The 25,592-nt window shown below is 35.7% G+C and overlaps 1 pseudogene; it reads left to right on the forward strand.

Annotated features, from left to right (window-relative positions):
- The first annotated feature begins 18,478 nt into the window (after window positions 1-18,478).
- LOC125339938 lies at window positions 18,479-22,143 on the forward strand (annotated as a pseudogene).
- The last annotated feature ends 3,449 nt before the right edge of the window (window positions 22,144-25,592 follow it).

The raw sequence follows: 25,592 nt of genomic DNA on the forward strand, positions 1-25,592 counted from the left end.
TGCTTGATGCCTCCTTTCTGCAAGAGACTGATACTTGACCACATCTTTACTTAATTTGGGTTGTTCACAGGTGTTAGTGTTTTCCCCAAGAACCATAGGATTACCTTGTTTTTAATTGTAAGATTTTATTCCTTAACTTCTGACTCTCAATTCAGGACTTTAGTGCTTATTTAAGTTTAGAAGTAAAATACAGTTTTGGTTTTCCTATAACAACTTTAAGTGAAATAAAATATGTGTATGTGTGTGAGAAGAATAATTAGGATTTCAGTCGTCAGACATCTATGTCTCCAATAACATAGATTAAAATTCTGATAAGATTGTAAGGCTTTGTTTCTGAACCTATAATCCCCAACTGAAAAATTTGCCTTAGTTAGACTGCATAAAATTAGAAAAGAACACAACAAAACTTTACAAGATACTGTGGGTTGTATTCCCAAGTACTTCTAGAGTTGGCTATAATAAGATCACGTCTTACATTGTTTGGTACTGTGGGATTTAATACTAGTTTTCTAAGTGTTAGAAATACTGTTGGTTCCCATAGAGGGGAGAATCTCCTAAACTTAAATGTAGGCCATATGACCTAAAAAAGAAAAAACAAAAACAAAAAAAAGTAGTGATGAGAAGCAAATGTGCCTATATACTTATGCCCTTAGTAAGAAACATTTGAAATTGCCTACCAGTAAAATAAGAATTAAGATCAGCAATGTTTCTGTAGTCGGCACACAAGAAGAGACTTAATCGGAGATCGGGGCATGATGAGAATCAGATAACAATTGCTCAAAGCCCAAATCGAATCTACTTGAGAGAATATCTAAGAACTTCCAACGTCTTAGCAGAAGCCAAAGCAGATTTCCAAATGCCACCACTTCACTGTGGGGCTTAAATCTGGCCCTGGGCACTGTCCCTGAATCCTTTTGCTCAAGGCCAGCCCTCTACCACTTTTTTTTTTTTTTGGAAGGTTTATAAGGAGGTTTATTAGTGGGGCCATGGTACCCACGGGAGAGGGACCTACATTGGCGTCTGCACCTTATCCCCTCTACCACTTTAAACCATAGTGCCACTTGGGTTTTCTCTGATGGTTAATTGGAGATAAGAGTCTTGGGGACTTTTTTTTTTTTTTTTGGCCCAGCCTGGCTCTGCACTGTAGGCCTCATAGCTCAGCTTCCTGAGCTAAGATTACAAGGTGTGAGGCACCATCACCCAGCAATAATAACACTTTTAGTATTATTTGAACAGGAGGAATTATAGGAATATAGAGTTCATATGAAGTTAATGAACTTAGATGCACAATATTTCAAATTTTACCCCTAACACCATCCAGAAGCAAATCTAACATCCATAATAGAATATACTTAAACAGTTGCAAATGTTGGGGGGAATACACATCTTGAATTGGGAATTTAAAGGCAGTAGGGTGTGAAAGGAATTTTTTTCTTTTTGGGTCAAAGCAGGAAAAAAATACAAGGAAATAACTAAAGCTCTGAAAGTATAAGATGCCTAAGAAGAGATTTGCCTGATACTGCAATAGAAAAAAGCATGAAACCGCTAGTAATTAAAAGCTACAAATTTAGCAATTAAATGGACAGTATCCTGTATTCTTTTTAGATGAATACCAATACCCATGTAATACAAAGTCCTCTTAGAATAGACAGGCACTTGTGGCTCATACTTCATCCTAGCTGCTCAGGAGGCTTAGATCCAGAGAATACTGTTGCAAGCCCAGGCAGAAAAGTCCACAGCAGTCTATATAGTAGCTAGCAAAAAGTCACCTGGATGCATGGCTCAAGTGATAAAGCTCTAGGGGACAATTGAAGGGCCTGTATTAAAACACTCAGATCTTTTTTTCATTGCTTGTAATGCAAACATTTTACTTGTCAGATACCAAAGAATGTACTAATGGTTAGGAATATTTTCTCCCTCTATTGTGGAGACACAAAAAACTCCACAGAACATTACCTTGATTTCAGACCCTGATAAGTTCCCTCCTGTCACTCAACAATTAGTCCTCATTCTCATTCCATAGAAACAAATTTATTTCATCAGTTAATTTCATCTTTTCCAGAGCATATGGTTTATAATTTTTACATGAAAAAGTTTAGAAGAGGCTAAAGATGTTTTTATATTTGGGGAAATTATTTTACTTAATTTAGGACATTATTTGAGGAAATGTAAACAGTTGTATCTGATCTAAGGTAAAAACATTTTTCCAAAGCAAATCTAGGAATTTACAACTTCAGTGGCAATGTACAACTGTTTTGTGCAAAGATAATGAAACAATTGTATTTCCTCAGAAGTAATAGATAAAGAAATGTAGAGAAAAAAATGACAAGAAAGATTAAAAGAAGGAAACATCCTTGAAGACAATTCTATCTAGTACCTAACACTCTGGCAAATAATAAGTACTCAATACATTTCTGTGTAAATAAACCAAAGGAAAGAAAATTCCAAATACAGAAGATGAACATGTTTTAAGATACTAGTACAGACAAGACTACTAGAATTACTGAAGATACTTAACTCGACCAATAGATGTTTCCTGTTGTTCCTAATTGGCCTTTTTTGGTAATGAGCTAGTAATAGCTCTTCATGACAAAATTTGAATTTTTATATTGGAACTCAGAAAAAGTACAAAACTAAGAGACCCAAAAGTTCTGTAATAGACTTGTGACGTGACAACTTTCAGTTTCTCTATCACCTTAGTTTCTTTCTAGGCTTAAAATCTAAATGCCTTTACATTCTAAAGTTTGTGGTAAAATTGTCTTGAATACTTAGCACTTTCAGTGACATTATAAAGATAACTTTATAGTGCACTTAATCAAGTGACAGAGGCAGTACTCTGCAGAGAGCTCATTTTAATATTTAATAAGATGAATGTTGAACTCTAAAGTTGAAGGCAGCTACATTTGCATATGTACACAGGATGTCAGTACTTACTTCATCAAAGCAGTGACTGTCCAGAATGCTGCCCAACCAAGAAGTTACTTTACAAAGACATATATTCATTTCGCTATATCTTCTCAACTTTGATATTTAAGATACTGCAGTAGTCTGGCAGAAACACTAAGGAGATGTAAGATGATATTGTTTTTCTCAAGAATGAAGGACTCGGGCTGGGGATATGGCCTAGTGGCAAGAGTGCTTGCCTTGTATACATGAGGCCCTGGGTTCGATTCCCCAGCACCACATATATAGAAAATGGCCAGAAGTGGCGCTGTGGCTCAAGTGACAGAGTGCTAGCCTTGAGCAAAAAGAAGCCAGGGACAGTGCTCAGGCCCTGAGTCCAAGCCCCAGGACTGGCAAAAAAAAAAAAAAAAAAAAAAAAAAAACAAGAATGAAGGACTCTGGAATCAAATTATTACAAACATTAAATGGAAGAAATTCAAATGCAGTCAAAGCTGGGGGGAAAGGCAGTGATGAAACTGGAAACCTAGTAACCTTCAGACAATACTTGGAATTGCTACTGAAGGATGGACAGGATTTGAACTACAAAGTATGTGTGGAAAAAGGTGGTTACATAGTTATTACATAGATAAAGGCTATGGGCTTACTGTATATTAAATGTATAGATGCATTCACATGTAGAGATAGACAGATAGGTATGAATTGCAAACTGACATTCATTTTTAGGACCTTCCATTAGCATTCGACTTTGATGTTCCAGGCAATAGTTTTTATATGTGTTTGGGTTAAAGTCATGCAGAGACGCTATTACTTAAGCTTATAAATTAAATCAATATTTGGAACTTTAAGCCACTAATCTGGTTGTTATGACCTCTGTGTGCAGTTTTGTAAGTACAAATAGTATTGTTAGTGAGGAATCTACATCATAATACATCTTTGAATCTCATGCTGGAGTCACATCAATCATTTTGTAAATGTGGAAAGCATCTTCAACAATAACCTATGCTAACATGCTAAGAGAACCTAAAGCTCTCCATACTCATGAGTATTGTCATGCTGTTTACAATAGCCATGGTGGAATCAGCCAGGGAACCCATCTGCAGACAAATAGTGAAACGTATATGTAGTACATAATACCACTAAATGTTACACAGCCATAGAGAAAAAATGAAACCATATCATTTGCAGGAAAACGGTGGAATTGGAGAACATGATGTTGAGCAAGTAAAGCCACACTCAATAAGCTAAATATGTTTTGTATGTTTGAGGAAGCTAGACCTGAAAGACATACTCCCTAGACATGTACATACATATATACACAAATATGGGTATGTGTGTATGTGTATAGTTTTACATACATAAACCTGCATAGAGTCAAACTATGGGACTGTATAGGAGGATGACAGGGCAAAAGGGAGAGGGGAAAGAAAGATGAAATGTGAATAATTTCAAAATGCAGTGTAAATATGAGTGGAAACTGCATAAGCTTAATGAAAGCTATTGATCAACAGATGAGTGATGAGGAAAGGGGAAGTAACAAAATATTCTGAGCAAGCTATAACAAATGCACATCAGAAACATAGTGAAGACTTTGGTGTAAGTTAAAGCAAATGTCAGGAAAATAAGAGAGGCTCTAATAGGGGAAGCACTACAGGAGTTAGAAAGGCTATTGCAGAGGGTGAATGAGGATGAATATGGTTGATGTGCTTTATTTGAATATTTGAAAATAGAGCAATGAAAGTCGTTGAAGTTCCTTTTTACAGTGGAAATGGGATAAGAAAATGTTATAGGAGGTATGATCAGGGCACATTGTATGCATGTGTGGGAATGTCATAATGAAATCTCTCATGCAAGTAAGGTATCCTATTTAAAAAATTGATTAAAAAAAGAAGTGGAGCCGGGCAAAGGTGGCTCACACTTGTAATTCTAGCTACTCAGGAGGCTGAGATCTGAGGATCAAGGTTCAAAGGCAGCCCAAGCAGGGAAGACCACGAGACCTTTATTTCCAATTTAACCACCAGATGACTGAAAGTGATGCTATAACTCAACTGGTAAAGCGCTAGTCTTGAGCTGAAGAGCTCAAGAACAGAGCCCAGGCCCAGAGTTCAAAACCCATGATAGACAGAAAACGGGGGCTGGGGGAGGCAGAACACTTGTTACATTCTATCATCTTTAGGTTTCCTTTTGCACATGAGAATGATATGGGGAGGACTAATGATACAATCAGTGAAGCCTACAAATATCTAAGAATGTATTCTAGTATGGAATTTCATCTTCAAAACATTTCAGCATGTATATTTGTCAATACCTTGTTCCACGAGCTCAATGCACATGAATGAACACAACAGAACAACAGTTCTGCTTTTGTTAATTGTACAACCTAAAGAGAAAAAGGTAGATAATGACAATTAGTAACATGGGTGCATTATTGGTGTATTACAAATTAGCCTGTTGGAAAACAGAGTTGGAAAAGGATAAAGAATTAAAGTTTTTTGTTTTTTTTTTTGTTGTTGTTGTTGTTGTTGTTTTTGCCAGTCCTGGGCCTTGGACTCAGGGCTTAGAGCTCTGTCCTTGGCTTCCTTTTTGCTCAAGGCTAGCACTCTGCCACTTGAGCCACAGCGCCACTAGTGGCCATTTTCTACATATGTGGTGCTGGGAAATTGAATCCAGGGCTTCATATATACGAGGCAAGCACTCTTGCCACTAGGCCATATTCCCAGCCCCAAGAATTAAAGTTTTAAGAAGATTGGTCAATATAGTGCCCATTGAGCAGTTAATATTTAATCAAAAACTTGAGATACCAGATGAAAGAGTGCTCTAAGGCAAGAATTCTCCTCAAAGAACAAGGAGAGGGTCAGAGTCATTAGATCTTAGGTCAAGTGGGAATGAGCTAGCATGAAAGAGATCACAGGGGACTAAATGTGTCATGTTTCTCTGAAACCTTCATAAGAATTGAGACTTTTGCTTTGAAAGGGAAGAGAGTCAGGAAGTATTTGAAGGGAAAAAAAGAAAGCAAAATTAGTCCTACCTTCAAAAGGCTCATAATGTGTGTGTACTACATTTAGAAAGAAGATAGAAGAGAACAAGAGTAAAGCCAGAGAAGAAGCACATTGCAGCCTTTCCATATTCAGGTATATGATGAGGCTTTGAAATGACATGCATACTGTTTGTATTTATCTGGGTTCTCCATGGAATCAGATGTAATAGGAAAGGGAATAAAGGAGAGGGGGGTGAATAAGGGAGAGGGAGAGAGGGAGCAGGAAGAGGCAAGGGGGAAAAGGAGAAGAAGAGGGAAAAGGAAGATAGGAATAGAAGGAGGGAGGGAAAAATAGAGATTTTCACCATAAGAAATTTACACTGTAATTATGGAGCTGAGAATTGCATGGTCTGCAGGGAACACACTAGAAAGGAAGAGTTGCTCAAGGCATATTTCCAGGCTGACAATAATGTATTTTCCATCCCAACTCTAGTCCAAAGGCAAAGAGACTAACTATATCGTAGTTTAGACACTCACACAGAGAAGGAAGTTTTTCTTACTCATTTTTTTTCAAGCCTAGTCAGGCCTTTAACACTTTGGATATGGTCCACCTACACTAAGGAGGCAATTTGCTTTACTCAGTCTATTGATTTAAATGTTAATGTCATCACAAAACACTCCCGTAGGCACAGCCAGAAGTAATATTTAAGTATCTGGGCACTACTTGTCAAAGTCAGGTTGGCTTATGAAATTATCTGTTAGATATTTAAAAATTAGAAGATAATTTCCTGACAAGGATTTCCTAGCAAATTAGATATTAATAAGTAAGAGAAGGAAATCAAGAATGTACCTCAATACTTTTATTATTAAGAAAAGATGGGGCTGGGGATATGGCCTAGTGGCAAGAGTGCTTGCCTCGTATACATGAGGCCCTGGGTTCAATTCCCTAGCACCACATATACAGAAAATGGCCATAAGTGGCGCTGTGGTTCAAGTGGCAGAGTGCTAGCCTTGAGCAAAAAGAAGCCAGGGACAGTGCTCAGGCCCTGAGTCCAAGGCCCAGGACTGGCCAAAAAAAAAAAAAAAAAGAAAAGAAAAGATGTCCAAGCATTTGTCTGTGGATGCCCAAGGACATGTATCTATTAATCACAACAGCCCCTGAGCTCAGGCCGGGTCATCACCTCAGATTTCAATTTCTATATTTAGTGGGGAGAGATATTATAAACTCAACAATTCCCCTCAAAATAGTATTTTTTTAAAGACTTTCTCTTATTTGTGCCTCTAAATCTTCCAACTATCCCTCATTTCCCTGTTTTTGCCTTCTAAAATATTTAAATTTTCCTTCTATTCAGTTTTCAGCATACCACTTAGCAATTGAACCAAGGATAAAATTTTAAATGTTCTCACTGAGTCAAACATAATTATGAGGAAAAAAGCAAGTTATTCCATTGAAAAAAACTGTCAAAAGACTTAGAAGGCAAAAAGTATCTTATTTACTTTCCATTTTTGATATGGAAATTAGCATGTGCTTATCATCCACAGGCATATTGTTTACGTGTCAATTAAGTCTACAGCGAAGACAAATACTTTAATTACACTCCTGTTAAGAGCTGGAAAATTGTAAGTAGTCATGCTTCAGATATTCTTTTCCAGATGTCAAATTGAATTATAGGTGAGGAAAAAATGAATGTCATGAGAAGTGTCACATGATGTACACAATTGATATAATGAACAACACAATCATCACTTATTTTTCCTACTCTTTTGGAGATATGACTTTTATAAAAGAAAAGAATTATATTTTATTATTTTAACTAGGAAGACAAATCTCAAATAAGAATTTTAGGATTTTTAAAAGCACACCCCTGTGGCCCTGTGTTGGTGCTTGAATTCTAGAAGAAAAGACTGAAAGCACAAATGATGTTCATTTCATTTTATATTGTGTTCTGCCCATTCTGTGCTTGGAGAAGGAATCTTTGGCACAGTCACACCAAAGATTTGTACATTGGAAGCCTTTGTTCCTCAAGAGAATTTCAGATCCTCTCTGAAATGTTGACTGAAATTCATAATTAGAAAGAATTCACAGCTAATATTTTGATCTCTGTTAAATTTTACTTCACCTAGAGACTTCTCTAGGTAGTAAGACTTAAGAATTGAGTGGCACATGGTCAGGCTCTTGGAAGTGTTTATTTGCTGATGAAAGTACTAGAGTTTGAAAGAGACTCTTTAAGGAAGCAAATGCATATTCCTATTAATATGGTGGAAAAATTATTTTTCTTTGACCATACAGTTTAGAACAATCAACCTGGATTTCATTATGTCTTTGGGGGAAAGAAAGTAGGGCACAGGAGGCTCAATTCACTCAATTCACTTTGTTCACCAAGTTGTTTGAGGCCCATATATTTGGTCTAGAACAACTAATAATATGCAATTATCATCTTAGGCAAGGAAGGACACAAACAGACCACAAATATATAGTATGAAGTCTATTCTTGTGATTCTTCCTCTACCATACCACTTTTCATTCCCTGGACAGAATAAATACAACTTAAGTTTCTCTCGGTCGCTTCTCTGTGTTAAATGATTCCATTGACTTTTTCCCAAAGATGTGTGTGTATGTGTGTGTATGTGTGTATGTGTGTGTGTGTGCTGGTCCCGGGCTTGAATTCAGGGCATGGGCACTGACCCTTAGATTTTCTTGCTCAAGGTTAGCCCACTACTGCTTGAACCACAGCTCTACTTCCAGCTTCTTTTTGGGTTTTTAATTGGGCATAAGAGTCTCAGACTTTCCTGACTATGGGTTTCAAACCACGATACTTAGATTCTCCTCCCTAAGTAGTTGGGATTACAGGTAGTGGCTCTGGCACCCAGCTCAAAAATGTTTTGTTTTGTCTTTTTTTTTTTTTAGACAGGGAAAATTAAAACAGAACCCTGGTTTGTAGTTCTTAAGCAAATAGACATATTGTTTATATGTGTCCTCCTTAGACATTAGTAATGACACCATAAATTGTATTATTTCTACAGTTCAAATCAAAAATATCAATGAAAACTTGCACTTTCAAAGGAAAGCTCAGTGCTTAATACTGGCTATGTGCTGTGCAATCAATTCCCATTATTTATAATGATATTCTATGTGCGATCATTGCATTAATACATACTAAATTGTTGCTTCTAGTGCAAATAAACAATAAGGTAACCTTTCTATAGGTTCCTACATAAAGATAATTATATGTGTTATTAAAACATTAACATTGAAGTCATGAAAAACAGCACTATAACTCGGGCTTGAACAAAAGTATATCTAACACAAGTATTTGTCTTGTGCGACAAACCACGGTCTTCTTCCATTTAGGAATACTAGATAGCATTTCAGGAGGAAAAAGAGATATGGGCCATATAGACCAGTCAAATTGTCAACAAAAAAATAACATTTTTAAGTAAAAAAAGGACAGTTTTTGATAGTGTCAAATTTGCAACAAGAAAATGATTGATTATTTTACCCATCCCTAGGAAGTGCAATTGCTTGCCCAGCTTTTGATTTTCATTGCATATACCTAATTACCGGGAGCAATGTAAGTTCATAAATACCCTAAATTTGATAAGTTTTTAAGTAATGATTTCCTTTCCTCTGTATTTATGTATCTTAAAGACTGCCTAAAATATGAGCACTACACTTTATAAAGGAAACCACGTATGCAGATTCAGTATTGTATATCTGTGGACAATTAGCTAGGGAGTTAAAATAGAACTTTCTTGATGAGATAGGTATTGGCTATAATGCCCTCTGTTAAACTAAGGGTTTTTCCTCTTTTTTGCCAATAAAAACATAAATAAATGTCATCATGCATTAAAATCCAAAAAAGAGAGAGAAAAGCAAAGAACAGAAAAGAAAACAAGTGTTACCTTGTTCCTCATCTAGAAATACACATATAGTATGACTCAGGTCCTACCACTTTGTTTCTATTCATGAAAAACTATGGAAGAACTGTGTGTATTGATTTGAGGATTAGAAATAAATTTTGCAAATAGGAAAATCCTCAGCCACAGAATCTAGAAGTAATGTGAATTAACCGTGTTTGTATAGAAACTGAACATGAAAAAAGCACAATTAAGTGTAAGTAATTTGAGACTACGTGAGTATAAAGCCTCTAAGATTTTTATATCTTTGTGAAAATTATACCAGAGTATCAAACCTAGAAGACATACTGGACTTCTGATCCTTAAAAGTAATTTTAAACACTCTCTGAGATTTTATAGTATAATATTACTTTCTTGTATAATAAATGCTTCCTCAGGCTATGTCTCAGACATGGTTTTATACACAAAACACCTACACTAAAGGAATTAAAGTACACGCAAATTCATAGAATCAAATGAATATATTATCTTTAATAAATTTCTTTGGATTAATAGGTTGATTGATGTTTTTATTTCTGGATGTCCATCTCCCTTACTTCTAACATGATAGGCATGTGCTAGGTGCTAGACAACGACGCCATTTTTAACACCGTAAGTATCTTTTCAACTCTTAAGTATCTTTTTTAAAGTGGAACTGGATTTAAAACACTTGTGCACACACACACACACACACACACACACACACACACACACTGGTAGATAACATGCCATAATAAAGGTAATATCAACTACTATTCCTTCTTTTGAACTGACAATGATACTATGCAGTTAATTGTGTCTTCATAGATTCTACTCATGTTGAAGATTTGGCTTTTGCACAAGTTGTTCTGTTAAAACTACATTTCTGTTTGTGTACTATGTTCTGTGATGACACATTGTGTCAACCATTTTGTCCTCACTGTCTTACCTACTGCTTACCACACAACATGTACTCATGAAGTATCTGTTGAAGAAAACAAATGATGCAACAGAACTCAGGCATGAATGAGGTGCATATGTTTAAATATGGAAAGTTGCCAATTGAGAGTACATTTTCACATATCAGAAGGAAGTCTTTCTTTCATGGTGGTGTCAGTTTCTTATTTCTATGTTTATGTTATTCTTATTATCCTAAATATCACAATACAGAAAAATCCATGTTCTAAGGCAGATGTCTGTTGTTATGGCAAACTGTATTACCTATATATGTCCTGTTCCATATTATTACAATGTAATATTGACATTTCTCTGTTAAAAGACAACATCCATCTTCCATTACTTTTGAAGTTGAGCAGAAGTTGTACTTTGTCCAGAAATATGGTAGAAACAAAATCACAAAAACGTGATTTTTAGCTAATGTGCTCCTTTACTATACACACAGATGGGTTAGTATGTAAGAAAGATGATACCTTAGTCCATTCTTACTGTCATAGCAAACTAAGTGAGACTACATAATTTATAAAGATCAGTAGCTTATTTTTCACACTTCCGGAGAAGCTCGGGATCAAATTGCTAGCAAATTTAATGACATCTGGTTCCAAAATGGTGTTGAAGAGATGGAAGGACTGGGAGGGAACTTAGAGCCATCCCTGGGGCCCTACTGTAAGTTCATTGATCTCTTTCCTAAAGACTTCCTGACTGAACCACCAGCTGAAGACTTTACCTCATCATACCACTAAAGGTTAGTTCTAACGGAAGATGTAAACTAAGTTTTAAATTTAAGTATGATTTTTGAGGGACATATACTTTGAAACATAGTACTTGCTACCATGGAGTAGTAACCACTTAGAAAGCCTGGTTGATCTCATGGAGATGGAGAGAGAAGTTCATAGAGACTCCTCATTTTCAGTCACTCAGCTGTTAGATCTTGCCGCTTAAGAAAAGAAACTTGGCATCAGAAACAACCACAGCCATCTAAGTGGAGCTGCATGAGGAACCCTGAGCCACGAGTTCACAGGAAACCATATCCTGAATATGTAAGCACTCAAAAAGAAGAAATAAGTGTATTTTTAAAAAATTTAAATCTAACATAAAGCCATTGTGACTGAAATGGCATGGATACAAAAAGGAACAACAAAAGACCTAAGATATAACATGTAGAATTTACTGCTTGAAACATTTATTCCCTTATTCAATGTTTCATTATTTAAAAAAAATTTCAAGTTCTTTACTTGGTTTTCAAAATGGGATATCAAGGACTGGGAATATGGCCTAGTGGCAAGAGGGTTCCATTCCCCAGCACCACATATATAGAAAATGGCCAGAAGTGGCGCTGTGGCTCAAGTAGCAGAGTGCTAGACTTGAGCAAAAAGAAACCAGGGACAGTGCTCAGGCCCTGAGTCCAAGGCGCAGGACTGGCATATATATATATATATATATATATATATATATATATATATATATATATATATATGTATATATTGGGGTATCAAGTTCAGTGGTGAAATTTAGTCAAACACACTCGTACTCTGTTCCCATATGGGATTATGTATGTGTGTCTATTTAAACCTGTAGGGGGATTTTCTTACATTTTAAGAGTATAAATTTGGGTGATATGGAAGTACCTCAAATACAGATACTTTTACACCTTATCTATGAAATTACAAATAAAACTCATACTGAAATCAAACATCTTTAATTTCTCAGGTATTTCCAATTTGTTTTTTATTATTGCAATAGAATGTACATAAAAGGAAGAAAGTTCTTTGGTTTTGAAAAACAGATCGGATTAATAGTTACTTATAACTTGCATCAAATGGATAGATTTTGTGTTTTACTCAAGGCTTCAGCAGCTCTATTAATATCCTTATTGTTTTCTATAGCTCTTTCAGCAGTGCTATTACCTGAGAGTGGGTTGGTAAAGATTCAATTCAATATATTTTTCATAACCTCCAAAATAATTTAGTTTCAAAGTAGCAGAGTGCTGCTCTTGCTGGATTTAAGTTTGTTTTAGAAGTGTATGCCTCTCCTATCGGTGTTTCATAAATTTTATGGATTTGTTTTCCAATAATTATTGATAATCTGGCTAATACTCTCACACTTATTTTGTGACCTAAAAAAGAATAAAAGTTTCCTAAAGGTTAGGAAACAATATATTGAGAGTTGTTAGAAAAAATTTTGATTGCCTATCAGTGAATCCTACTCAGCACTCTTTGGGTTCTTGAGATTCTGTGGAAAAGATGTAGAATATAGAGTCGGTTTTTTAAAATCAAATTCTGTCCACTTTTGTTTGCATAATTTCAAACATCTTTAAGCAATCATATAAAGGGGTTTTGATTGAACATGTAAGTTTATGACTATAACTCATCTTTATCAACGTTACTTCTACGATCATCCTGCCCTATTTTTCTCAATCTCATTGATTCACTCAAGTGACCCAGTTCTGTTTTCACAGATACACATTTAATATTTTAAACATACTCATCTACTCACCCTCTCACCATTTGTCTGCCCTTCCTCCTCTTGACTACCCACACAGTCTGACTAATTTCAATTTTAATGTCTCCAAGATTTGCAGCGTAGCTACTGTAATGCCTTGAGTTTTTCAAGAAGGTAAATCCTGGTTGAACGAAATATGGCTTCTGCTCTGTAGGTAAAGAACCCATGCACTAACTAGTTTCCCATCAAAGCAACACTACTGCCACTTCGTTGCCCAGATATAACAGAGAAGCAGTATGTTCTATAATGTATTGTCCTGTTTGTTTGCATGAGGGATATTCTTGGTAATACAGTTATTGTTAAGCCTTTTATCTCATTCTATTTCTATAGACAGGCTATTATGTGTTTGCTGGTATTGTCAATCCTATTGGTAAATTAATAAGGAAAACATCATCCATCACGTAGGTTAAAACCTGAGAGGCTATTTCTGATATAGTTGTTTTTCAAAAGAGAATTTAACTCAAAAAATTTCTTTGTAAAGGTGAAGAAGGAGTCTAGCTATATTTAACTGCTGGTCCTCTTTCGAGAATTGACCTCAAAAATTTTTTCACACTACACTTTGACCTGATTACTAGACTCAACCCTATCCTATTGAAATTGTTCAGAACTTCTGTGCTTTAAAGACTAGATTCTGGATCACTAAATGTATACTTAAAGAGGGCATTTTTTAAAAGTTTTTATTATCAAACTGATGTATAGAGAGGTTACAGTTTCATATGTTAGGCATTGGATACATTTCTTGTACTGTTTGTTACCTTGTCCCTTATACCCCCCTCCCCCTTACCCTTTCCCCCCCTGAGGAAACAGGGGGGGAACAGTTTTGCAAGTATTGCTTTTGTAGTTGTTTCTCTGTTTTTACCCTGTGTCTCTCAATTTTGGTATTCCCTTTCAATTTCCTAGTTCTAATACCAGTGTACACGGTTTCCAATATACTCAGATAAGATTAAAGAGATAGTGTAGATACAATCACAGGAAGGTGATACAAGAACATCATCAATAGTAGAAGCTACAGATACACATGGGACATTGAAAGTAGTTACAACTGTGATATAACAATCATTTCCATAACATGGAGTTCATTTCACTTAGCATCATCTTATGTCATCATAAGGGTATAGCTATTGGGCTATTGTGATCCTCTGCTGTGACTTGCCTAAACCTGTGCTAATTATTCCCAATAAGGGAGACCATAGAGTCCATGGTTCTTTGGGTCTGGCTCACTTCACTTAGTATAATTTTTTCCAAGTCCTTCCATTTCCTTACAAATGGGGCAATGCCATTCTTTCTGATAGAGGCATAAAATTCCATTGTGTATATGTACCACATTTTCCTGATCCATTCGTCTACGGAGAGGCATCTGGGTTGGTTCCAGATTCTCGCTATGACAAATTGCGCTGCAATGAACATTGTTGTGCTGGTGGCTTTACTGTGATTTTGTTTGTGGTTTTTTGGATAGATACCCAAAAGTGGGGTTGCTGGGTCATAGGGGAGTTCTACGTTTAGCCTTCTGAGAAATCTCCATACTGCTTGACAGAGTGGCTAAAGCAGTTTACATTCCCACCAACAATGAAGTAGGGTTCCCTTTTGGCCACATCCCCTCCAACAATTGTTATTGTTAGTTTTCTTGATATATGACATTCTTACTGTGGTGAGATGGAATCTCAATGTTGTTTTGATTTGCATTTCTTTTATGGCCAGTGATGTAGAGCACTTTTTCATATGTCTCTTGGCCATTCTCATTTCCTCATCAGAGAAGTCTCTTTGTAAGTCTTTAGCCCACTTGATGAGGGGCTATTGGTTCTTCGCGGTTTTGTTTTGGAGGAAGGTAATTTTTTTTAGTTCTGCATATATTTTAGATATGAGGCCTTTGTCCGTTGAATGGCCGGTAAAGATCTTCTCCCAGTCTGTGGGCTTTCTGTTTATCTTGCGAGCTATGTCCTTTGCCGTGCAGAAGCTCTGCAGTTTGATGCAGTCCCATTTGTCCAACCTTTCTTTGATTTGTAGCCTTTCTGAGTCTTTGTTAAGGAAGTTCTGTCCTGCGCCAGGGAGCCCAAGTGTTTCTCCTACTCCTTCCTTTAGTGTTTTCAGGGTGTCTGTTTTGATTTCGAGGTCTTTAATCCATTTGGAATTGATTTTGGTGCAGGGTGATATATAAGGAACTAGTTTTAGTTTGTTGCATGTGTTGAGCCAGTTTTTCCAGCACAATTTGTTAAAGAGGCTATCTTTCTTCCAAACTATTGTTTTAGCCCCTTTATCAAAGATTAAGTAGGCATAGTTCTGTGGGTTCATTCCCAGGTCTTCAATTCTGTTCCATTGGTCTTCAGGCCTGTTCTGGTGCCAATACCAAGCTGTTTTTATTACTATAGCTTTATAATACAGCTTGAAGTTGGGTATTGTAATTCCTCCAGCACTGTTCTTTCTGCTTAGGATTGTTTTTGCTATTCTAGGTCTTTTATTGTTCCATATAAATTTCTGGATTGCTTCCTCTATTTCATCAAAAAATGTGTTGGAATATTAATGGGTATTGCATTGAATTTGTAGATAGACTTTGGCAATATTGCCATTTTGATTATATTAATCCTCCCAATCCAGGAGCATGGGAGGTTTTTCCATTTCCTTAGTTCTGACTTAATTTCATTTTTCAAGCTTTTAAAGTTCTCCTCAAAGAGGTCTTTCACTTCTTTGGTTAAGGTTATTCCTAGGTATTTTATGTTTTGTGGGGCTATTGCAAAGGGAGTTGCTTTCCTGATTTCACCCTCGGTCTTTGGGTCATTAGCATAGAGAAAGGCCGTTGATTTTTGAGGGTTTATTTTATATCCTGCAACTTTGCCAAAGTTTTGGATCAGCTCTAGTAGCTTGGGGGTAGAGTCTATGGGATTCTTTAGGTATAGGATCATGTCATCTGCAAAGAGAGAATGTTTAACTTCATCTTTACCTACTTGGATCCCCTTTATATTTTCTTCTTGCCTGATTGCTCTGGCTAGGAATTCTAGTACTATGTTGAAGAGCAGGGGAGAGAGTGGACATCCCTGCCTTGTTCCTGATTTTAAAGGGAATGACTTTAGTTTTTCACCATTTAGAGTTATGCTTACTGTTGGTTTGTCATAAACTGCCTTGATTATATTCAGGAATGTTCCCTGGAATCCCAGTTTTTCCAGGGCTTTTAGCATAAATGGGTGCTGGATTTTATCAAATGCTTTTTCCGCATCCAGAGATAAAACCATGTGGTTCTTTAGCTTGCTCCGGTTGATGTGGTGGATTACATTAATTGACTTGCATATATTAAACCAACTTTGCATGCCTGGGATGAATCCAGTTTGATCGTGGTGTATGATTTTTTTGATGACCTGTTGAAGTCGATTGGCCAGAATTTTGTTGAGAATTTTTGCATCTATGTTCATCAGGGAGATCGGTCTATAGTCCTCTTACCGTGATGAGTCCCTGCCTGGTTTTGGGATGAGGGTTATACTGGCTTCATAGAATGGGTCTGGAAGTGAACATTCTCTTTCAATTTCATTGAAGAGTTTGAGATATATTGGTGTGAGTTCTGTTTTGAAGGCCTTGTAGAATTCTGCAGTGAATCCCTCTGGTCCTGGGCTTTTCTTGGATGGGAGATCATTTATTGCCGCTTCTATTTCAATACTGGATATGGGTCTGTTTAGAAGGTTTAAATCTTCATGGTTCAGTTTGGGGATATGATTATTTTCTAGGAAATCATCCATTTCTTCCAAGTTCTCAAATTTGTTGGTATAAAGGTTTGCAAAATAGTCCCTTATTATTTTCTGAATTTCGGTTATTTCTGTGGTGATGTTACCTGTTTTATCTCTTATCTTGTTTATTTGAGTGTGCTGCCTTTGTTTTTTGGTCAGGTTTGCCAGGGGTCTGTCTATCTTGTTGATTTTTTCAAAGAACCAACTCTTTGTTTTGTTGATTCTTTCGATGTTTTTTTCGTCTCTAATTGATTTAATTCTGATTTGATTTTAATTATTTGCTTCCGTCTATTGATTTGGGGTTTGGCTTGTTGTTCTCTCTCAAGGAAATTAAGGTGCTTACTTAAATTATTGAGTTGCTGTTTCTCCAGTTTGTTGATGTATGCACTCAGAGATATAAATTTTCCTCTGAGTACTGCCTTTGCTGTGTCCCAAAGGAGCTGGTACTTTGTGTCCTCAACTTGGTTAAATTCCATAAACATTTGAATTTCCGTTTTAATTTCTTCAATGACCCTCTGATGGTTCAGCAGTGTGTTGTTTAGTCTCCATGAATTGTACCAATTTCTGTGGTGGCTGTTTGAGTTGAGCTCTAATTTTATTCCATTGTGGTCTGAGAGAATGCAGGGAATGGTTTTGATACTTCTGAATTTGTACAGATTTTCTTTGTGCCATAAGAAATTTTTATATTAAGAGCAAATTGCTTGCTATTTATAAGAATTAATGCCTATGTGAGATGACATTTCTAAATTTCACTTCCATGATTCATTTTAAGAACTTATTAAAACACTGATACCTCTCAAGGAAATCATTTCATATTAATTAATTTCAGTGGTAATCTGAATTGACCTCTCCATTTGGAAATTTGAAGACAATCCTAGACAATCATATAAGTAGAGGTACAAATGAGCCTGTAAGAATAACTACAAAAGAATCAAAACTTAGACCCATTTCTAACTGGGAGAACAAGGATAATGTAAAGGAGAATTTATGAATTATTTCAAAAACTTAAAAAGTAAATGTTGCCAGGTACAAGTAGCTCATATCTGTAATCCTAGATACACAGGAGGCTGAGATGTGGAGAATCCAGGTTCAAAGCCAGCCCATACAACAAAGCCCTGGAGAATCCCTTTTTTCTTTTTTCTTGTCCCAGTTTCCTCCATTTCTTGCCGCTTAGGTCTGAAGTGATTCTTGTGAGTAAAATTAAAACCAAAGGTATGTTAGGAGAATAAGACAACATTCATAGCAATAGATTAAAGAGGAAAGTAAAATGAAGAAACAGCTGCATGCAGAATGTTGCAGCTAATTTCTGAAAATTAGAATATACTATTCTAAATAATAGAGAGGAAAAAGCTTATTGTTAACATTAGGAAGCTATGCTTCCAATTTCTCTTATCTTCTGCTTTCTTTCGTTGAGAATTAACTTTAAATGAAGTTTTCACTGCAACTCTGTTAGGTTTAGAATTACAACAATTAATTAAATGGATTTAAAATGAAAGAAAATGTTGTTCTTAATTGGAAATCTATTCGTTTGGAATAGATAAGAAATTAAATGATAATGGGACACAAAGTAAATTTAGATGATAAAGCTAGTGTCACCCTTTTCAATCTGAAAAAGAAAAACATTAGGGGAAGGTATGCCTGAAAAATGCTGCAGAGTTACAAAGTGCCAACAGAGAAACATTAATTTAAGCTATAACTAAAGCCATGTATTTTCAGTGGCACTCTTCATAGCTTCTCTTCCATCTATATCACTTCATTAAATCAGCACAAAGAACTTCAAAATATCATGGCAGTAATTTAATAAGAATTACTCAATGTACCTGATCCAGTTTTTTCTGGAGTCATAAAAAGGTGAATGTGAGAGCATTCAAGATTTTATCCAGTCTGATGGTTTTAGTGTCATCTATAAACTGGAGTCTCCCAAATCTCTATTTTCAACCTTGGCAATTTTACTGAGATCCAGCTACATGCACAACTAAACAAAACTAAACAAATAATCAGCAGCAAAGCCCTTACAATAAACTGTTTTAAACAATTTTTCTATTTTTAACAGATATCTGAAACAATTAGCATATAAAAGAAAATGCTGTATTTTCACGTACAGTTAGAGGTTTCTGTGCATGACTGTCTGACCTCATTGCTTTGAATCTATGACTGTACATTGAGGCAGAACTAACCATGTAATTGAGAGTTACACACACACATATATGTATATGTATATATGTATGTACATATATATGGCACTATGTATATATATGTACCATATATGTATATATGACACTATGTGTGTTTATACACACATACACACATATATATATATAGATATAGGTATAGATATGGTGCCATTTCTTAAAGTTTCTACTACCTGCAAGCTGGAAAAGAAGACTTCAGTACATGAATACTTGGAGTACATCTAAATTCCAAGAAAAACATTTATTTGATTTTATCAACAGGTAGGCATATTTACACTTCTCTTTTCCTCATACATACATATATATATATATATGCTTAAAATACAGTGTTTTTACCTTTCTCTCCTTAATATAATTCGAGAATATATTTTGTTATATTCTTACCATTATCTCATTGATGAGGCCCTAGTCCATAGCACTATCATCAAATCTATTTTTCTTGTTTTTCTTTTTGGTTATCTCCAGTCTTTCCCACACAGTACTCATGTGTTGTCTTAAAGCTTATGTTACTCTCTGGCATTAAATATTTCAATTTTTTCCTTATCATTGGTCTTCACCAACTCTTTACTGTACTCACCTCACCAGTTCCTATTATCATTTCAAACTTTATGGTGGCCCTTTTTCCATCTCTAGAATCTCTGCAGATTTCCTTTTCTCTCTGCCTTCTACCCATTCTAAAATATTTTCATAACGGTCTACTTACAAAATTTTACCTTAAATGTTACTTTTAAAAATTCTATTCACTCTTTTGCTCTACTTCATTTCCTACAAACCACTTGTTATTTTCTAGAGTTATATTATTAGTTATTATTATTATTGTTGTTGTTGTAATCGTACTTTTCTCTCTTGGAAAAACAGAGCAAGAAGGGCATACAATGACAATTTAGTTTGGCATCTTTTTAACGTGTAAGAAGTTGAGGCCCACATAACAATAATATTTCCAATGTGTATTCCACTAGTTAGGAGTGGGAAAGGAATTCTGAAACAAAACAGAAAATAGTCTTTTCTGCTCTATTCTTCTGAATCACACTTCACAATTGCACATTAATAAGGATATTTCAATTTTCATAGAAGTGGTACACTGATTCTTCAAAATTCCCACAACTTCTTGTTAAAGATGGTTCAACTATATCATTCTTGTTATTTTCAACATGCCTTTTTCTTTTGTCTTTCTTCCCAATAGCTTTACCCCTGCTATCACTGTATCTGATCCTAGTACCCTGGATAAGGTATATATGTGCCCTGGAATTAAGGAAGGGAAGGGGAACATCAAAATGGAGAGACATAAGGATAAAAGACAAACCAATGCAACAGTAATACTTACAGAACTATATGGTGTAAACCAAATGTACGATGGGGGGAATGAAAAATGGGGAGGGGCAGTCGAGTGGAGGAAAATGAGGAAGTAACAAGTTGGATAAGAAAAGTATGCACTGCTTCACATATGAACCTGTAACCCCTCTGTTCAGCAGTTTGACAAATAAATAAATAAATGTTTAAAACGACAGTTCGACTATAGTTTTAAAGCTTTCCTGTGTACAAATTACTGTGACTTTTTTATAAGCAAGAGACAAAATATGACTAGATTCTTTTGTAAAGAGGAGATCTAATAAAGACCAGCAGCCCTATGATCTGCAGCTTTGATTCCTAGGGTTTCAGTTCCTGCAGGCAGTCATGATCCAAAAATATTAAAGAGGGGCTGGGGATATGGCCTAGTGGCAAGAGTGCCTGCCTCATATACATGAAGCCCTGGGTTCAATTCCCCAGCACCACCTATACAGAAAATGGCCAGAAGTGGCGCTGTGGCTCAAGTGGCAGAGTGCTAGCCTTGAGCAAAAAGAAGCCAGGGACAGTGCTCAGGCCCTGAGTCCAAGGCCCAGGACTGGAAAAAAAAAAAATTTAAAGGTACATTCTGAAATAAATAATTTATAAGTTAAAAATTTTGTAACATCTGATTAGCATGATTAATGATTGCACTGACATATTCTATCCTCTCCAGAATGTGAATTTTGCCTTTGTCAAACATACAAAGGCTATATGTGCCACTTAGTTATCAGATGTACTACCATATTCTTACAGTTCTGTGTTATAGTAATAAATATATAATAATGACCACAGGAGTATTGATGCAAATGGCATACTAGAGCATAAAACACAGAAAGAGAAATTAACATTGTGTAGTAATGCCGCGGAAAATACTATGTACAGGGCTCAGACTTACCTGTTTTAGGCATCTAGAGGTCTTAGAAAAAATACCACAAAGATAAAAGGGAGAATTCAGTATAAAAGTGGTCATAGTCGAAGTACAGACGTTATAAATGTTTTTAAATAAGTACTCAAAAATGTTGTAAGTATTCAAAGTAGAAAAAGACCACACATAAGGCGATAATAGAATAGTTTCCTTAAAAGGAACAGAATTTCCTTCCCCCTCCCCCCGGCCTGCTTTCTGGATTGTGACCTTTGCCCTTCTTCTCTTTGCCTCCCTTCACCGACCCCCCCCCCCCCCAACCCTGCTGCAGTGAAGCCAAGGCATCCGCACCAGACAAGCTGTCAGTGAGCACCTCAACTTTAACGTGCTGGTTGGTGGAAGAGTTTGTAGTGGCAGAAGAGTGCACCCCATGTTCTAGTTTCCAGGAAAAAAACCACCCCTGAGTGTGCTTCTACAGGGTATGTGGAGAAAATCACATGCAGTTCATCTAAGAGGAGTGAGTTCAAAAGCTGCTGCTCAGTTCTCATGGAACAACACTTATTCTGGAAATTCGAAGGGGCTGTGGTGGCTGTGGCATTGGTCTTTGCCTGCCTGGTGATCATTCGTCAACAACAGTTGGACAGAAAGGCTTTGGGAAAGGTCCGGAAGCAAATTGAGTCCATATAGCTACATTTCAGCATATTATCCTGGGTATTACAGTCCATATCTCACACAGAGAGTGGAGTGGACTGATTTGCACCCTTGGTTCTTTGGAGCCTTGTGGTTCCCTCTTTCCCCATCTTCCTTCAGATCATTGATGCACATAATAAAGAGTAAAATAGTAAAAAAAAAAAAGGGAACAGAATTTGTGCCAAACATTTTGAGAGATGAGGGCATCTTTGTGGACATAGATGGGCAATAGAATGTGGAAAGTACTTCTGTACAAGAGAAACATAATAGAAGAGAAAGAGTAGTAAATCTTGGAACATATTTGGGAAGTGGGTAATAACTCACTTTGAAGAACAATTAGGACATATAAAGGATGAATACAAAGGTCATAAATGCCAAGCAAAATGGTTCAGACTTAATCCTTTAAGTAATAGGAAGCTACCGGATTTGTGAACAGGAAGATTATATACTTAGAGTTATGCATTAGGAAGATCAATCTGGCAGCACTGGACAAAATTGATTGCAGTAGAATAAGACTGAAGACCAATTAAAAGGTTATTATGATAGTTCAGCAGAGAGGTAATGAGTGAAGAGACCAGGGGAATGGAGCAGACAAGACCAAGTCAAGAGATTAAGGAAGTTGAACCAATGGGATTTAATGACTGATTCTAGGTGGATGGCAAATGAACAGAAGAGAGACGGTGATAACAAGGCTTTAAGCTTAAGAGACTGAGAAATGATATCATTTGAAGAAATAATAAATTATATGGGATGTAGTGGAACTATTGTAGAATTCTCTTTGTGACCTGGCCTAGGCCTTGCAGTATTATGTAGTTGAAAATAGAGATTCATGGATAAATTGATAATGGTGGAAGTGGTGTTGATGGGTATGTGTTTGTGTGTTTTTATGTGTATGTGAATGTGTTCCAATATCTGTGTCTGAGTGTATCTCTCTCTCTCCGTAATAAACTTAAGTAATTCTTTGTTGATATTGTAAGTCAATGAATCCACAATAAACACTATCTCTTACAGATAGGGATGAAAAGAAGAGAGACTACGTAAGGAAAAATAAAGGAGTTGTCAGAGAGTTGGAAAAAATAAATTAACATCTCTAAATCAAGGAATTGTTTTTTCTTTTCTGTAATTGACTTCACTAGGTTTTAAACTCTGGCTATGAAGCATAGTATGGTGGCACATGTCTATAATTGCAGCTCTTCAAGAGGCAGAGGAAGGAGGATAGTTAGAGCAAGAACAGCCCAAGCATAGTTAGCAAGATCCTATCTCAAAAATTAGCTAAATAAAAATGGACCAGGACAATGCAACTCAAGAGAAAATGCCTAGCAAGCATAATGCCCTGGGTTCAATTCCTAGTAATCTACAAGAAGACACACACACACACACACACACACACACACACACACACACAGAGATTTTTTTAGATTTATTTTATTTCATAATAGACTTTGGAGATATGTATCTTTATGCTAGTAACAGTATAATCAGGAATATTCACTTCTCCATGGAAAATAATACTTGATGCATATTTTATCAGCAATCTTAGTAAACTGCAGATTAGTAAAATAAGGATTGAATCAATAAATATTTACCTAGAAATGTAAAACGTAATTCTTTGTCTTGCAAATCCAACAGTCAAAGCAAATCTGTTTTCATATAATTTATATTCTAGTGAAAGTTCACATGAATAATTTAATCCAATTTTCATGTCTTATATTACAGTTTAAACTTACATGTCTATAATTTGCTAATGTTAAATGGTTTTATATCCTAAGTCATAGCTTATGGAACTTGAATAATGTAAATATGACAGTATAAAACAATACTTATCAAAATGAACTCCAAGAAATGGAAGCAAGAGGTGTTTTTTGTCTTTTTTTAAAATTGTACTCTTTGCAGTTCTTTCTTTTTTCCTTTGGTTTATTCCCTGGTGTCACTGTTTGTTTTTAATTCTTGTACACTTGTCTTATATATGTTTATCTGATTTGGGGAAGGATAGGGGAATCACAGAAAGGGAGGGACAAACGATGAACCAATGCAACAGCAATACTCACTAGACACTATGTTAGAAATGAGCTATGCAAGTTAGGAGGGAGGATTGGGGGGGTTGTGGGAGGAAATGAGTGAGGGGTAACACTGTTCAAAAAGAAATGTACTCATTAACTTACTTATGTAAGTATAACCACTCTCTATATCACTTTTCAATATAATTTTAAAAATGAAATGAAAATTATTACTATCTTGATTAGGATGATGACAATATGGTGATCATATTCTTCAGTGTCTATTTAAGAGACATATTTAAAGTACTTATGAAATAAAAGTTTATTTAAAGTACTGTAACAGAAGACATATATAGAATGAGAATATTCAAAATACATTGAAAAGTTGTATACTTGTGAAATACAGGATGTCTTTTTTGTGTGTTATTTTTGAAACTTTTCATAATTAAAAAGTTTTGAGTGTGTTGCATGTACACTTTTTAAATTCAGGTGTTATTTTAATCATTGTAATTTTGTTTTCTTTTCATGTTCACCTTATAAACTCTCTTCTGGTATTATTTCTGGATATAGCAACACATTGTCAAATGTAGCTTTAGAAACATGGTTTTTATTCTTATGAGTGGTAATGGGAGTGAAGAGAAACAAAAGTAATTCAGATGACACCAGGCTAGTGGTTCTTAGCTATTCAAAAGGCCAAGATCTGCAAATTGCAGTTTGAAGCCAACACAGGCAGGAAAGATTGTGATACTCTTACTTCCATTTTACCATCAAAAAGCAGTAAGTAAGCTGTGGCTCAACTGGTAGAGCACTGGCCTTGAACAAAAAAGCTCTGAAATAGCACCCTGGTCCTAAATTCAAGCCCCAGAACTTGCATACAGAGCAACCAAAATCTGTGTTACCTAATCTTCTATGTAAATTTTGATTTATTAAACATTGTGCATTACTTTATTAAATTTTGTTGAAATCCAGCTCTGTATTTCAGGAAAATAACAGTATTTTGTTCTTTATGAATAAGAATTTACTCTTAAAAAATCTAATATGCTCATAATGTATGTGTTTGCCTATTATATAATTACTTATCTGTTTATTAAGCTTATTCAATACATGAATCCATCAAAACTAAAATAAAACAACAGCAACAAAACTCATTAAATGTCAAAGGATATGATAAAGTAGATTTTAAAATATCTGGAGAGATGAAATACTCAGAGCCTTGACCATATTATATGATATCTATTTGTGAAAAACTACTCCCTTCTTTTTTTGTCCTTGTTTTTTCTCAGCTTTAAACTTAATTCCATGGCATGAAGCTGACAGTTGTTTTTGTGATGTCTGGACACTCTAAATCATCTTTACAATGTCAGTATACTCAATTACTATGAGGTGACCTTTCCCCAGAACAAAATCTCCCTGCCTATGTCTCAGCAAATGTTGACAGAAGTCTATGAGAACAAGGGTATCAATAATATTTATCCATATTGAATTACTGAGTAATTGATACTATTCTATAAATTAGTATCCATAGTTGTCCATTTTTGCAAATGCCAACATAGTTTAACATCTGTTTCAGAAAAAGGCATAACTCTTTTGCTATACTTACTA

The sequence above is a fragment of the Perognathus longimembris genome, chromosome 22 (genome assembly GCF_023159225.1).
Source record: "Perognathus longimembris pacificus isolate PPM17 chromosome 22, ASM2315922v1, whole genome shotgun sequence".
In the NCBI taxonomy this organism is placed as follows: Eukaryota; Metazoa; Chordata; class Mammalia; order Rodentia; family Heteromyidae; genus Perognathus; species Perognathus longimembris.